A 17,784-nucleotide genomic window follows, 5' to 3' on the forward strand; every position below is an offset into this window, starting at 1 on the left:
CAGTTCAGTTCATGAGTGCTGAGGTAGATATGGTTGTTGTGTTGTAATCGTTTGAGAGAGAGAGTTGGAACAGCTGCAGCAACAAGCAGACCTTTCTGTGGCTTTTGATTCCGTTGCACCCTTGTGGTCATTCGGCTATCACCCCTCTGTCCTTCAGCCAGACCGTTCTTCTGTGGTGGACTCGTCACTCTGGAATGAGCGGACACGCACACAAGTCCCCACCGGCACTGCTGTAACACTGATAGCTTTACTGATCGATCTCCTGGTTCGTTCACCGCAGCCCCAACCTTCCCGTGAGGTTTACCACACTGATCAGGGTCCACTGGTGTGGCTGAAGGGTGTCTCTCCAGACCTGTCTTTTATCCCTACCAACGGGGTCTCAGCTATCCATCAATTCTGAATGACTGTGTCCATCAAATCATACCACTCCTGCAGTCCACTGAGGAATGTTAACGAGCAATCTACTGTCCTTTCAGCGAAAAGAAAAAATAATCCAGGAAGAGTCACAATGCATTCAATCAGCAGTCTCTCTCTCTCTCTCTCTCTCTCTCTCTCTCTTATCCTTCACTGATGTCCTTACCTGTTTTTCGTCTCTCTCTCTCTTTCATGAGCAGCATAGTAACAGTAATCGTTCCTGGTTCTCGGGAGGGGGGGGGGGAGGTAACTCTGCACCCCATTGTCCATCAGAGCTGTTCATCACTCATGACAATATACTCAAAAGGTATCCCATAAAGTCCACTGGAAATTTCTTTTTGAGTTTGTTGAAAAGAAAAATGCAATCGGTTCTTTAATGAAATTAAAAATATTTAAATCCTTAAGCAAAATAGAGTTGAACCATCAACTGTCGATTGGACCTCTTGAACGTACTAGGCGCTGTCTTCGCGCGGGATTTCGAGTCTCCGTATTTTTCGCCTCTGGGTTGGTTCGGTTCCTAGCTCCCACGCTGTAAATTGCCCAGAGTATTCCGTTACTAACATGACTCAGTATAATAGTTTCATTATACTCGTCTGCGCTTTCGTTACAGCCGCAGTGTTTTGTGGTCACAGAGACGGGGAGGGAGGATGAATATCGCGAAGACGGGTTGAGGAAAGTGAGATCGCGGATACGGTGTGGGAAGGACGCTGGTCAAGTGCAAGGGGAGCGGGAGGTCAGCGAGCTGGCTTGGGTTGCTTTTTTCAGATAGACTATAGAATGGAAGCACTGTAATCCCAGAATGCCCTGCAGGTAGGGAAGACCTCTAATCGCTCAGTGAAATTATGGACTGCATTATCTCACTCACACTTTGCTACCTCACCCCAGTCTCTCGCTCTCTCTCTCTCTCTCTCTCTCTCTCTCTCTCTCTCTCTCTCTCTCTCTCTCTCTCTCTCTCACACACTCTCTCTCTCTCTCTCAACCTCCCGTGTCTATTTTCCTCCCCAGCTCTTATAATCTCCCGTCTCACTCTGCTCACCTGTCTCTCCAACCCCACCGGCCAACAGTACCTAAACCGCCTCTATCTCTCTCGGTTGTCTCCCCAATCCTGTTTTCTCCCTCCCACCTCACCCTCCCACGAGTTTCTCTCTCTACCTGCCGTCAATCCTACCCTATCCATCACAGAGCCGCGACTCGGAGTCTCCCCTTCCGAGTTCTCTTCTAATTTCCCTCCTCACTCAGATTGCCAGATATTTCTCTTCACCCCAGAACTCTCGACTTTCCCAGCCCCCTCCCGCTCGTCTTTCTCAAACCCGTCGATCTCTCTCTGCTTCACCGGTCTCTCTCCCTGACTCTCCCCTCAGTCCCTCCGTCCCAAGTCTCTGCCTCATCTCTCTACCCTAGCTCTGTCATAGAATTATCAGTCTACCCCGCCCCCACTCTGTCTCACTCAGTTTCCCTCTCCCTCTGCTGTTTCTCCTCTCTTAGAATCTCGGCCGTCTCTCTCTCTCTTCCCTCTCCTCCACCCGTCCTTCTATTCTCAGACTCTCGCCGTCGTCTCTCTACATTCCCCAGTCTCTTTCTCCCCCCACCCGTCTCTCCCAATCTCTCTATCCGGTCTCTCCATAACACCGACCTCTCCCTCTACCTACCTCAACCAATCGCTCTCCCTCCAGTCTATCCCTCTTCCATCCGTTTCTCATCCAGACACTCTCTCGGCCCCCGGTGTCTGCTAAGTCCCACTCCACGTCTCTTTGTCCCGACTATCCCCCTCTCGTTTTCTACCGACACCAAACTCCCGACTCCGATCTCCCTCCCCATCTAAAACCTTTCCCCAACCCCCACTCTCTTCCCACGCCAGATCTCTAGACTTCCCGGACTTCTCTAACTTCACCTTTCTCTCGCTAATTCACCAGTCTCTGTCCCCGTCCCTTTCTCCCCAGTCCCTCTCTCCCGTCTCTCTGGCCGGCGTCGACTCCGTTCCCGAGTATTATCTTTTCTCTTCATTGACTGTTCATGGAGAGTCATGGAGTGAAGATGGTGTGTGAACCTACGTGTTTTTTTAGTTGAAATAATAAAAGTTTCTTGTTGGCAAATGCAGATTTTCTGATCCTCACTGATCATTATTACTGGGGGTGACTCTTGTAACAGTGGCGTCCATCATTAAAGTTGCCCACCAACAGGTCCCGCGCTCTGCACAGTGTTACCACCGGGAGGGAGATTAATTGTACTGCTACCGTAAAGTTAACAAATTTGACGACGTATGCCTGTGATATTAAATCTGGTTCTAATTCTGATTCTGTTGCAGTGGTGAGGCGTCATTCTGAATTAGTTGAAAGCCTGTCAGAACCTCGTGAGACGAAGGGTTGTACTGTGCTGTCATATTCTATGTTCTGTGCTCTATCAAGTGTACCGCATCTCACTATTTAAGTCCAGTCGATTAATTATTCTTTAGTAGTTAATTGTTAATTAACTACCCTCAATAAGCCTGATAACATTGCAGGATAATTTAACAATACGACGTAAATGTCAATGCCGGCCACAGGATGATAATGATAGTTTTGCTCAGAATGGAGTCGTCAACTATTATGCAATCAGGAATTGTCCTCGGTGTTCAGACTACGCTGGTCCTGGGCTATGAAGGGAAGTATCCGGACAACCAAGATCATTAGCGATAGTCAGGAGTCGCCGGCGCCTAGTGGGTCATGTCTAACCAAACTTACAAAGCTTTACAAAGATGTTACCAGAACTGGTGTTGACGGCAAGGCAGCGGATGCCGTCTACAGGGACTTCAGCAAGGAATTTGCATGGTTCCTTATGGGAGAATGCTCGGGATGGTTCAGTCACTTGGCTTTCACGATGAGGTAGTAAATTAGATTCGCCATTGGCAATGTTGGGGAAGCGAGAGTGTGGGAATGGCCGGTTGTCTCTGATTGGAGGCCAGTGCCGAGAGGAGTGCCGCAGGAATCGTCGCTGTGTCCGTTGTTATTTGTAATCTAAATCAACGATCTCGATAATAATGTCGTTAACTGGATCAGCAAATTTGCCGATGACACCAACACTATGGGAGTAGTCCACAGCGAGGAATACTACCGCAGCAGGAGGCGGATGTGGAACAGCTGGAGAGATGGGCTGAAAAATGGCCGATCGGTTTTAGCCCAGACAAGTGTTAGAATTGGCACTTTGGGAACACCAGCCAGGGTTGGTCTGACACAATGAGAAATGGGGCACTGAGGAGTACGATAGAACAAACGAATCTGGGAATGCAGGTCCATAATTCAATGAAAGTTGTCCGCAGTTACAAAGGGTCGTAAAAAAGGAAGCTTTTCCCATATTGGCCTTCACAGACCAAAGTACTGAGTACAGGAGTGAGGATGTTGTGCTGATGTTGTTTATTGGTGCTTAATTTGGAATATTGTGCGCTGTTGTCTCAACTACCTGCAGGACAGCTGTAAATAAGTTTGAAAGAATACAGAAAAATATTACACGGCTATTGCCGGGACTAAATGTTTTGAATTAAAAGGAAAGATTACATTTGTCAGCACTTTATTCCTTAGCAGGTAGAAGACTGATGGGAGATTTGATAAAGGTAGACAACATTATGAGTATAGAGAGTGTAAATGCAAGCGGGATTTCTCCACATATATTGGGCTAGAATGCATCTGGAGATCATGGGTGAAGGGTGAAATGTGAAATGTTTAAGGGAAACATGAGGGGAAACTTCTTCACCCAGAGGGTCGTCGGAGTGTAGACGGTGCTGCCAATGTAAATGGTAACTGAGTTTCCGATGTCAACGTTTAAGAGATGATTGGATGATTACATGGTTGAATGGGTAATGGATGGCCATGGACCGGGTGCGGGTCGATGGGAGTAGGCTGTTTAAATAATTTCTCCCGGACCTGACGGGCTGAAGATCCTTGCTCTGTGCAGTGGTTTCCTACAACTGTCTCACTGTCTGTCTGGGTTAGAACTTCAGTGTCTCACAGCACCGACCGATCTAGAAAGACGTTGATACTGTTCGATTCCTCTGTCCTTGCACACACTGAAGCATGGAGACGGAGTAAAATGGGTGGTTATAGCAGGAGAAGAGTGAAGTCCAGATGTGAGATCATGAAGGGATTATCACACTACAGGTAAGGCGGTAGAGACAGTAGTTCCGGGTTGGAGGTGAGTGTGACAGTGGTCCCAGTACAGTAAACAAATCTGTTGCTTCAGAGGTGGTAATAGGGATCATTCGCCCCGATACTATACAACAAACGGTCATTTAATCCGAATCCTATCCTTGATCAGAAATTGGTGGTGAGCAGCCTTGGAAGTCGTTGGATGCCTGGAGTTGTGGAGATTTTAATTGTGTTGAATATTAACTCGTGGACGATGTATTACTTTCTGTGTCTCTTTGACCTGGAATCGAAAGGCTTTATTTAATGTTGTCTGCTTGCCATTACAGCTGTTTGTTAACTGTGGAACAAATAAGACCATGCTATTTTCTGTGATATTTTGAAAATATGAATGCATTGCCGATTTGAAATACAGCATGCGGTTTGGACAAAAGTGATGTCAATTGAAAGAGAGAGAGAAAGATTAGGGTCATAAATGGCTTTATGTGAGTCGTGTTTTCTTTAGGTTGTGTTTGGGGGGTGATTTAATTAATCTTCTTTTTCATCATACTCGTGACCAAAAAAAAAAAAATGTCTCCTTGCCAGAAGTGATTTCCAGGAAATGATGTGAAATTCGGAGGCTGCGTATATTTCCGAAATTCTATGATGTGCTGAGGAATGCTCGCCTCAGGTCTCCACATCTCACTCTCCCATCTCCTCCACAGAATACGTGCTCAGGCCTTCTGCTTTGGAAGTTGTTTATTCTATATTCTCCAATTTCCTGCGATGGTGTTGAAGGAAGACAACTGTGAGACCGGATGTTTGCTTTGCTCGCTGTTTTTAGTTTGTGTCGTTTTGTATGTTTCATTTATTATTAATTTCAGAGCGAGACACGGAATTCACACTGGCCATGTGGATTCAGGGTTAAATGGATCGAGGTTTGTGCGTATCTGCAGCCGATACGATGAAAGCATGATTCAGGGGTATTGGGATAAATTGGTGCGTACTTGAATTGTCATTCTGGAAGGTCGGTTCTTTTAATGAGAAGCTGCTCTGAAACCTTTTAAATACTGGGTTTAAGATGAAGGCCTGCATTGGAAAATATTGCTTTGAGGTCATTGTAGCATCTGCCCTGTAATATGTAAATGACAGGCCAGATTAGATAATGTGTCGGTGTAGTAAATAGCTCAGCGATTTGCTTACTTTGTCAGCCCTAATTCCATAAATTATCCAGCTGCGTTCTGTGGTCAGATTAAATCGATTATTTCCCTCAGCCCTATTTCTCGGAACACTGCAACTGCAGAGTGCAAACGTTGTAAAATATCCCGAAATGTCCACACTCCTAGTGGGACGCGGCTGCCCGCTGTCTTCCAGCCAGTATTCACTCTATCTACTACATCATCTGCCTTCTGTCAACGCAGGGTTACCTAGATCCCATACTGCCTGACTTTCTGAATTAATACACCTACATCGACTATTCAGATTTTTCTGTTTGCTTTATTTCATTTTAACAAATAATTCAATCTGGCTTATATAGGACAACACACCCCTCAAAGCCACGATGTCTCTCCGTAACCAGACTACGTTTCTCCAAATACTCATAAATTTCCTCTTCAATTATCCTCTACAATAGTTTACCCACTACTGATGAAAGACTCACTGGTCTATACTTCCAACGAGTATCCCTATTATCTTGCTTCAACAGATGAAAAACATTTGCCAACCTCTAATCTTCTAGTTCTACTTCCTTGGCCAGGAAAAACACAAATATCCTGTCTAGAAGCTCAGCAATGTCTTTGTTCCCTTTCAAAATCACCTGGACTATTTCCCTTCCGGCATCGGGGAATCATCTATCATAATGTTTTCCAAGTTTCTAGCGCATCCTCTTTCTCAGCGTCGTCGTATCCGAGCATATCTGCCTTTTTACCCTAAGTTCACATTGATCAATGTATTCAGTGAGGAGCCTCACCGCCTCCTTGGACTCCAGACACAAGTTTTCCTCTTTTACATCTGATCTGCCCACACTCTTTCCAGTCTCCTCCTGTTCTTCACAGTGCAACTCGCCAAGGACTTCTCAAGTCCCCTTCTAACTTTTTTAAGTCTTTTCTAAGTCCCCTGTCTGCATTGTGAACTTCCATAACCCTACCTGATCCTTTCTCCCTAGATCTTAAGTGCCTTTCATTCTTCCTCTTGACGAGTTGTTCCAACTTTCCTGTCACCCAGGGTATTCTTATGCTATTATCCTTGTCCTGCGACAATGAAACAAGTCCTTACTGAACCCCATAACAGGTCTTCCTAAACAATCTCCACATATCTGTTGCATATTTCTATAGTTATATCATTTCACAATGTACGTTCCCAAGTTCCTGACAGGTAGCACCAGAATTCTCAGACTGACATTGAAACAGATTCCATGCTCGCTGGTCCTATCCATGTGCAAAGTAGATCGAGGGCAGATCTATCCTATTGCTCTGAACTGCTGACCCACCCAGAGATCTGTCACCTGATACGTTTCTTTTTCTAATATTACATCCGGTATGGCTAGTCGCTAGTCCGCCTGTTCGCTAGTCCGCCTGTCTTCATATAGTGACATGAATCCTTCCTGGACACAACTGAGAAATTATGCTTTACCTGAAACTTTCACCCTGGGGAGATGCCAAAGAATATTGTGGAAGTTTCAGATACCCGTGCCAATAACATGATCGATGTGCAATATCCGCTACGATCGCTTCTTTACTGTTCCCGTTGCACTTATTTGGTTGATCTGGTGGGTGACTGTACAGAATGCTCCAAATGGGGAGATCACGTTTCTGTGTTCGTCTCCCAGTCTATTAACAAACGAACGCTCCACGTTGTCCTCCCTTTCTCGGTCTGCGATGCTATCCCTGGTTACCCATCGCACTCCCTTTACACTCTGTTACCCAACCCTGTCAATTCTTCAACATCTAAAATCCGGAAAGCCCTGAAGTCCACCAGCCATTCCTGCACTTGTGAGAGTAGAGTATCTGTGATAGTTTGGAAGATACTTCAACCAATGCAACAATCACGCCAGCAGCATTGAGCGTTTGTATAGCTAGCTGCCCGAAATGTATGGTTAGCAATCTTCCGCCAATTCTGCAATTTCCGGATGACAAGGCATATGATTATTTGAATCTATGACATATTTGCCAAACTTGTTCATTGTAAAATGGCTTTATTTGAAAACTCCACTGAATTGCCGTTAGACACGGGCGTTATCAACACAGATGGCCATTTAATGTAAACACATACTTCATTCCATTCCTCAGCTCTTCTCTGAATTTCCTCTGTGTCAGTGTATAGATGCAGGTATTGGTGCATATGCTGAGGATTTGCAAAATGTACCCAGATTGTTGGAGGATGTATACGGGGGAACTCAAATATCTGTTCTCGTAAAAATAATTTTGCCTTTGCCATTTTAAGGAATGGGCTACATAGGGCATCCAAAATAATATGAAATTAGCTGATATAGAGAACAGCAAAATCATCGATTTTCTGCGTTTCTCCACCTCGGCATCTTTCTGACTGTCGCTGCTGTTACGAAGCTTTCTGCGGACTCTATTTGCCACAACGATATGTCTTACGGTTAACCCGTTAAACACCAGAATTAATCCGATTGGTAGCAATGGTTTTAAAATACTGAGCAGTAATTGGTATCCTCTCCACACGGGTAAAGTGGCGTATTCATATGTGGCGGTGCACCGCCACGGCGTGTTGTCAATGATGACGTAAGGTTCAACGGCAAAGTAAAACGGGGCACATTTCCCGCAGCTCACTATAACCACGGTCACCATAACCACCGTTGCTGTTCTCTCGGTGCAGTATCGCTCCCGCAGCTTTCGACAACATATTGCGATGAAGCGATCGAAGGTAAAACTGACCGTGAACCAAACAGAACAGTCCGTCGTTACTACCCGAAATACAAGTGTCAGAGCGCATACCGGAGTGATGAGCAGGGATCTGGAATAAATGTAGATATTGTTGGTCTGCTCCACTAAAGCAACAACGATAACCACCATCAGATCCGCTGTCGCCATTCCAACCAGGTAACGGGTGATGCATTTCGACAGTCCGCATTTTCCCCGAGAAAGGATCACAATCGCCGTTAAGTTAACTGCAATAAATTTGAAAACAGAATAGAAATATGGTCAGTTCGCTGACTGTCCCCATTTTACCGAATCTATGCAGGGATGGTCTCTTTGGAAGTGGAAAGCGGGAATGCAGTGTGTGAGGTCTCCGTCGCTGCACTCCGGCTGGAGGACAATGACGGATGTGAGTGTCAGTGGATTGGCGACCTTCCCACAGTGCAGAGCGAGGCATCCGAGTTCCACGACTCACGGACCGGTGAGCAGTCGATCGCTCCTGTAAACAACACCACTTCCGTTATTAGAGGTGAAATAGCTGAGGGGATTGTTTGTAGCGGTGACATAGTGGAGTCTAGGAGATATAAAGCACGAGTTCTCATTTACAGACTTACCGAAGAACGGCCCTACGTGTTGAAAATAGACTGGACAGTCATTTAAATAAGCTGCCACGTTGTTATAAGGTCGAAGTGTCTGCACTGATAGCGACTCGGGCCTAGAAAAGCAGAGACCAGCATCACTTCCGAAAGCCTTTCGAGGTGAAATTATGAAACAGTGACGATATCGTCACCAACTTAATTAACAAAAGTAGAAAACACCGCTATGGAAGTATGGAAAATGGAAATAAAACCATTAGATGCCTGAATCCACATTCAGGAAACACGTTGCAGCCGATGGTAGTATCTGTGCTCAGTAACAGTGCGGATAACGCAGCAGAGTAACGACGGCACCATACATAAAGTGACCAGCTCCGGCATCTTACCGGGGACACCAACCGCGACAAGTGTGGGATAGAAAATGGCCGCGATGTAGTAAATCGCCGCATATCCCATATTCCGTCAGAAACAGCATTCAGTTGTACGGAGCGTTTCAGCTGCTCAGATGGACTGGGGATTGGTTTAGTGGACTTTTATTGGGGTGAGAGAAATTCCACTGCGGCAATTAGCGTGGCTATCACGTCAGGTACATTAGTGGCAAACAAATGCACAAACACTTACGTTAAGCTATTTTTACTCACTTCTCCCGTATCCCGAATTTGACTCCTCAAGGGATATTATTTTCAATGATACCTGGCTTCAGCTATTTAAGTAGCATAAATTTATATCATTGCTGCTTTAAAACAGGCATTCATCTTGAAGTCAGTTTACTTTGTAATATTTGATCGCGCACATTCGCTTCTGAAATTGTGGGAAGGAGCTGGCGGCTGCAATGAAGAACATTTCTCTATTCACGGGGAATATTCATTCATCTTTTCGTTCGTTAAAGCAAAATATGATGTGAATTTTCCATGTTATTTTCCAGGATACATGGCTTCAGCTATTTAATTAGGATATTTTTAATGTCAGCGTAGCTTTCAAAGTAGGCTTTTAGCTTGAAGTCCATTTATTTTGTAACATTTGACGGAGCACATTCGCTTCTGAAACTGAGGGAAGGAGTTTGTTCTGGCAGGTGAAATGGAGAACACTTCTTTATTAAAGGGGAATATTCGTTCATTCTTTTGTTTCTTTCGTTCCAGTCATTCCGGGCGGTTTGAGTGATGGAAATCACAGTGACAGCTGACATGTGTTACAATAAAATACACTGCCATATTCCTCCAAACACGTTCAAAGACCTGTGGCCAAAAATGGAACGTGTCCTCTGGAAATTAGCGAGGGCTGTGGACAATTTGAAGGCAATGTTTTCCAGCGCACTCATGGGCCGTTTGGCAGGAGCCTGCCCTCTCTCAGTGAATGACTTGACCACCACATACCCGTGACGAGCGATGTAGTCTGTTTAATTTTAAAGATATTCTCAAACCTGCCACAATACTATCACTATTTTCCATCCTTTCTCTCTGAACAAAAGTAGCAAGTGAAATCTGTAAACAATCTGCAGGTTTCCACACTGTGCTATTATTTGCCATTACATAGAACATAGAATACACAGCACATTACAGGCCCTTGGGCCCACAGTTATGCTGACCGTCAAACCCTGCCTCCCATATAACCACCCAACTTAAATTCCTCCATATACCTGTCTAGTAATCTCTTCAACTTCACTAGTGTATCTGCCTCCGCCACTGACTCAGGCAGTGCATTCGACATACCAACCACTCTCTGAGTGAAAAACCTTCCTCTAATATCCCCCTTGAACTTTCTTCTCCTTACCTTAAAGCTATGTCCTCTTGTACTGAGCCGTGGTTCCCTGGGGAAGAGGCGCTGGCTGTCCACTTTATCTATTCCTCTTAATATCTTGTGCACGTCTATCAAGTCTCTTCTCATCCTCCTTCTCTCCAAAGCGTAAAGCCCTAGCTCCCTTAATCACTTATCATAATCCATACTCTCTAAACCATGCAGCATCCTGCTAAATCTCCTCTGTACCCTTTCCAATGCTTCCACATCGGTCCTATATTGAGGCGACCAGAACTGGACACAGTACTCCAAGTGTGGCCTAACTAGAGTTTTATAGAGATGCATCATTGCATCCCATCCATTAAACTCAATCCCTCGAGTTATGAAGCTAACACCCCATAAGCTTTCTCAACTACCCTATCTACCAGTCTGGCAAATTTCAGAGATCTGTGGACATGTATTCCCAGATCCCTCTGTTCCTCCACACTGCCAAGCATTTTGCCATTTATTTTGTACTCTGCTTTGGAGGTCGTCCTTCCAAAGTGTACCACCTCACACTTCTCCGGTCTGAACTCCGTCTGCCACTTCTCAGCCCGCTTCAGCATCCTATCAATGTCTCTCTGCAATCTTCGACAATCCTCTGTACTTTCTACAACACCACCAACCTTTTTGTCGTCTGCAAACTTGCCAACCCAACTTTTTACCCCCACATCCAGCTCGTTAGTTAAAATCATGAAAAGTAGAGGTCCAAGAACGGATCCTTGTGGGAGACCACTAGTCACAACCCTCCGATCTTATTTGGAGCGGTCTGGATTCGATATGCTGATGGACTGGATCGCTGCCGACAAATCTGGAAGGTGTAAAGGGGCTCTGCTGGTGCAATGTCATCAGAACCTTCTATCCTATTTCCAACGCCCGCGGTTTTGCTTGCACCTTGAAACAAACTTTGCTTTGCCGTTTTTTTCCGTCACGTATTATGGGCGGCATCATAATGGGCCTCCTTAATAGGTTCAATTAATTGCTGCTTGCATTTGTCCTTTCCAATGCCATCATACTCAGTCTGTGATAAGTCTAGACAAACAGGAATACTAACACTTTCATTGTTCTACGAATTGTCAACTTATAACGTGCAAATGCAGGAGGGGATGCTTCTATGACGAGGACTATCATAAGAACATAGTGTAAGACACTTACCCAGGAGCCGTTTCGCCGTTTTAGACAACATTGTCTTTAAAGTCCAGTTCATCCGTTCAACAATCGCGCAGTATTGTGCTCGATAGAGAATATGGAACTTTCGTTTTACCCCAAACAGTTTCATTATATTTCATGTCACCTCTGCAGTGTAGCGGGGACCATGAGCTGATTCTAGGGTCCATGGCAGTCCCCAACGGGGAAAAACTCTCTCGGACAAAATCCTGGCTGTAACATCAGCAGTTTTCATGATCTAGTTGTGGAAACTTCTATCCACTTGTTGACCGCTAGCACTATCTCGTGGATTTATTTCAGTCCTCCAGGCGATGGAGGTGAAGAAGCAACAAAATAAACCTGCAGATTAACACATGGTCCTTCTACGGGAGGTGTCTCAAAACTGCTTCCCTAGCCAATTTACCACTGAGCACAAATCAAACAATTCTTATAATAATATTGTACATCTCATCGCAATTTCGGCCACCAACACAGTTTCTTCAACTGTTCCATAGTTCTCTCTGATCCTTGATGCCCACAAATGTCATGGTGCCAGTACCTCACCTGATTTTTTTTCGCCATTTTGGCACCACAAATTTGCTATTATTAAGTACAACCCGATTCCGTGCCTGTATCCCTCGATACTTCCCAAACTCTTCAGAATCTTCGCCTCTTTGTATCTTTGCTAATTCCTGACCCTGTTAATGAGTCATGACTAAGTCCATATCTGTACAGTTTGCTGGTTTCTCCGTCATCCCTAGCTCTACATCTGGATTCCCTTTCACCACGCAGATTGATTCTGGTTTGCCGAACCCACCAGTCTTCCTGCTCCCTTCCGGGGAAGTCTGTAAATGAGCCTTAACCTTCTTGTTTAATTCATAAGTGTTTCCACTTCCCTCCTCAAATATTTACCTCAACATGGGAGCTGATGGTACAGGTTTGCCATCTTTTGATATATAACCTCTAGCTTCCCGTAACGGTAAATATTCAGTCAAAGCACATGAGTATGCAGTGAATGAAGGGAGACGGGCCATGTACAGTCATCAGAGTTTAATCTCATTAGGTACCTTGTTCAGCGCAGAAGTAGGGAGTCAAAGGGCTTGTTCCTGTTCTCTACTGTTCCCAGGATCCCAACATCTCCAGCTGACGTGTTCAGATTGTAATATCAATCTATTAATTATCAGCTATCTATTCTCCTCCATTCATCTCGTTCTTCAGCACTATGTCATATAGGACACGGTGTCTTGCAACACAGGAGCCTTCTCTTCCGTCCACCCTGTCCCTGACGAGCGGAACATTCCCGGCTGAGCTGTGACGTAACCAGTGACGCCAAATTCTCAGGACGTCATCAATGAACCGGATGTTGCAATGTGGAACTTGGATTATTCCAAATGTGAAGCTTGACCTTCCCTCGCATTCCTTTTCAGAAACTCTCTCAGTGCTGCACAGAACAACGGAGACAGACGTTTAGCAATGGAAAGTTCATGGCATTTGCAGACAAGTATGAAGTTATCAGAAGAAATCCGAAATGAATATTATATTATTTATGAGGTGGACATAACTCGAATAGATTCATGGTCTAGTGCACATTGAGGAAAATGTGACAGAATCGGCAAACATAAGAGAGCAGATACACGGTGAAGGTAACAATTTGGATTTGCTGAGAAGAAATGTATTCATACAAATGATGCTGGAACATGAAACGCTCTACCTCGGTTGGTCTTACTTCAATCAAATTATTAATTTAATTACTCACTTATTTATATAAATTAATGTATTTACTTAATTTGATTATTTTCATTAAACAATTAAGAGGTTGGTTTGCCAAACCACAGACAGATCACGTGCTGCTCAATTGGCTCTAAGTGGTTCAGTAACGAATAGTTTGTTTGCCATATGACTCTACGATGCTGAATGTCCTGATGGATACAGCCGTCATCATTCATTGGTGCACGGTCCATCTCACAATTATAAGCAACTCGTGTTCTAACAATAGCTCAGGAAATACAAAGTGTATTTTAAGAGTATTTACAGGGTTCGCGGAACAGCGGGAAAGAATGAGAAAAAATACTCTCGCTTAGACTGAATCAGAGTCTCACAGGTAAAGGACTGAGACGGCAAACTTAACAGTGGAGCCGAGGCAGACAAATTGAAAATGAAACCCACACTCTCACACTGTAACAGAGACTGACCGATAGAGAATGAAACCCAGTCTCACACTGTAACAGAGACTGACAGATACAGAATGAAACCTACACTCTCACACTGTAGCAGAGACTGACAAACACTGAATGAAACCCACACACTCACACTGTAGCAGAGACTGACAGATACAGAATGAACCCCACATTCTTACAGTGTAGCAGAGACTGACAGATACAAAATGACAACCACACTCTCACACTGTAGCACTGTAACCCTCTCTTCATTTTCACCTTGTAGCCAACTGCATGCTCAATCCTTTCCTCTCTCTGGAAGACTGGCCTATGACACTGTTCTGCCAATTTTTTGTTCTTTTTCTTTCATTCTGCTCTGAATAATCCTTGTTTCTACAACATAGCCTTGCAGCTGTTTCAATGTCGCTTTTGTTTCTTCACTCCTTTAATCGATATTCTGACTCCACCGTGAAATATCGTGTTCAACGCGTTCCGACTGGGAGGAGAAAGTCATGAACTGGGAGATCGACAAAGAATTTAATACATGTGCTGACATTCATTTGCCTGTGTGTTTGCTATTAATGGCTTTTAATATTGCTTTGTGTGATGGTGTGGCACTACCTGTCGGTCCTGCATTTATTTCTGCACGGCACCGCGAAGGTAACGCCAAGAACACGGGCATTTTTACGTTCGACCATGAAAAGAATCGGTTTGGAATCTATAGAGGGCGGAAAGTATTCTGTTAAATTATGCCGGTATTCCCACCAGGGGGAAAGGTGTGGATGGTTGTGCTTGTAACCAACAGGACAGTGAATGGCAGCCTTATGAGCCCATTGTATTCCAACAGCGAATTGCGCGCCACAGTTGTTCAGCATCTCACTGTTCCTCGTGTGGATTCATCATCGGCTTTGTCCGTTACTTCACCGTTTCAAAATCCACAGAACGAGTAGGAAATTTTAAACAGATACGTTATAAGATATATTAGAGGAACAGACTTACATACGTAACTTTAGCAGCTAATACGCACTTTTTCCCTGAATCAATTTCTTTCTGAAATCCAACCTGGTGACTCAGTAATATCTTTACTGGCAGCTATTTGCATTTACACCGATGTTGATACAATGCTTACTATTTTTCTCTCTCTCTGTTACAGCAGCGGATAATGTCTGTAATGCTGGGGTAATTGGTTTGCATTTCGCACCGCATACTTGCCAACATCTGTGTTTGCAACTGACTCGGTGACAGTGCAAACAATGAGGGATTGCGCCAAAAAACAAAATATTGATGTCAATGTATCATATCCAGGAAAAGGTCACCGGAGCAAAGTAAGTGAATCAGAAGCTTCGTCCACATTATACCGGATAATTTTGAAAACGCCGGTTTCGTGTAAAAACGATACGCGTCCACACCAGGCGTTTTTGAAAGTACCTCCGTCCACATTAAAATGTTTATTTGGGCGAATCTCCTCCTACTGGGCATGCGTCGGACTCATTTACATAATCAAGCGACATGTTTGGTGTCGAACCTCGCCATGAAGGATTTGGTGCGCGTTGGTGAGACTAGAAAAACCTGAAAGGAAATTGCCAAACGACTGACAGTTGTTGGCTACGCGCAGGAGGACTTAAAAAAAGCAAACACTGGAGCATATGGAGGCAACAGACAGGGAGTTCACGGATAGTATGACCCGACTGTTGACGAACATTGAAAAACTGACTAACTCTGTTACAGAGGGATTTGCAATGATGAGTAATATGATGGCTCACCCCGAGTACTTTTCTTCGCCACAATACCAGCTTCACAGCCACTCCAATAGCAACACATACGGACACACAGACCACCGGGTGGCTCCAATGCACCACTGCACAACATCTTCCCCACTCCCACAGAGAGGTGGCGCTGGAAACAGTTCCTACATCCGCTGTGTCTTCACCGATGAAAGGGACGACAGCTACAACGAAATGCAATAAGGCTTGTTACTGGGCAAAAGTGAAATTTACTGTTACCTCATTTTGTTTGCCTTTACTTTTGCCACGTCTTTCTGTATTATTTTGCTGTATTTAACATGTGCAATAAAACGAATTACTGGGCAAAGGTGATGTGGTCCCAGCGTTAGCCGTCCCTTCAGACTACAAGACTGGTGTTGTTTTCAGTTCAATGAAATAAGGCATATTATTTCCCCATTGGCATTACGGTTCGCTAAAACAGAGAAATAAATACTAATTAGTAGTAATTATTAGTATTAAATAGTAGTAATGTTCAAGTTGTTTTCATCATTAGTAACCTATTATTCTATAAAAGAATGTCATTCTGTGCTTCAGCTACATTGAGGACGGAAACATCCAGACGCGGTGGACTCTCAACAACGTGTGATCGGTGAAGAGTTTTCGTCTGCAGGCGTAAAAGAAATTTCCTCTCTGGGCGTTGTTATAGCTGTTTGAGTTTACTTAATGGCTATTTACAACTTTTATGATATTTAGAAATTGGAAATATTCCGAAAAGAATTGCAAATACTAACAGCCTTGGATTAACAATGCTTGAAGAGAGGGCTATTTGTTACACAGTGATTATAATTGTCGGTATCCCGGGTAAGTGCCTTTCGTTACTTATACAGAAACAGACGTCCCGCCGCTCTCAGCTACTGCTGATTTGATTTTAATCGGTGTTTATTAAAAATTCCTAAAACGCTGTCTCGTTCCTCTCAATCTCCTGTCCTGTTAATATTTTAACCTGGTCTTGCCACTGGAACTGCCTGTAATCTTCTCATTTGTGACGTGAGACCTAGAACTGTACAGACCCCACACAAACAACCCATGTCCAGCAAAGCCTCCCGTCATTAGCGGACCTCATTCCTTCCAACCCTGTCACGTGAGCAGTAGATTGGCGTTTAAACTCACAGTAAATAGCTTTGATTTCAACTTGTGAAATTCTGTTCCCTTTTCTAATTCAGGTTCAGGGGAAGTGAGCATCGCAGACAATACTGATATTATTACGGTCTCTCTAATTTTCACGATCAAATGATGATTAATGGAACAAACCACAGCATTCTTGGGTCTACAGTCACATAAAATCCAGATAAAGGCGAATGTTCTCCATCCCTATAGGACATTTATGAAACAAATGAGGCTTTACAGCAATTCAGTAGTGCCGTGTGCTTCGTCACCGAGGCCGGCTTGTTGGGGAAGGGTGAAAGAGACTCGTCTAAAGACAGGGATTCCGTGCGGTGGGATTCCATTTCACCATAAGCGATGCACCGCCACGGCTGTGATCCAGAGACTCTTGTCGCTCCTCAAACACTCCCGCACGCATCTTCCAGCGGCTGAGCGCCCAAGTGCAAATTTACCAATTTCCTCCAAAAATTTCTCTTCCATCTTTCTGAAAGGTAAACTCATTTCCCCCTTCTATTTTCCCCTCCCAGCGCTGTTCAATTGAAGGACGATCCATTTTCTACTCTTTGATAATTCCCAAGTTTTTCCAGTCTCAAATTTTGATCTATGTTTTTTGGGTATCAGCACTGTTCCCTCGCAGATGTGCGGGTACGCAGCTGCGCCAGAACTGAAATGGGTCACTCTGTAAATATTTTTTTGAAATCATTGTTAATATAATTATGAAATACCGTGAAATTAACTGTATTACTGAATATAATCCATAAATGTGCTAAATACTAAACGTACCACATTTACATTGAAACATTTTAGAGCTTCAACCTATTTGTGTTGTCATTATT

The sequence above is a fragment of the Hypanus sabinus genome, unplaced genomic scaffold (genome assembly GCF_030144855.1).
Source record: "Hypanus sabinus isolate sHypSab1 unplaced genomic scaffold, sHypSab1.hap1 scaffold_1411, whole genome shotgun sequence".
Lineage (NCBI taxonomy): Eukaryota > Metazoa > Chordata > Chondrichthyes > Myliobatiformes > Dasyatidae > Hypanus > Hypanus sabinus.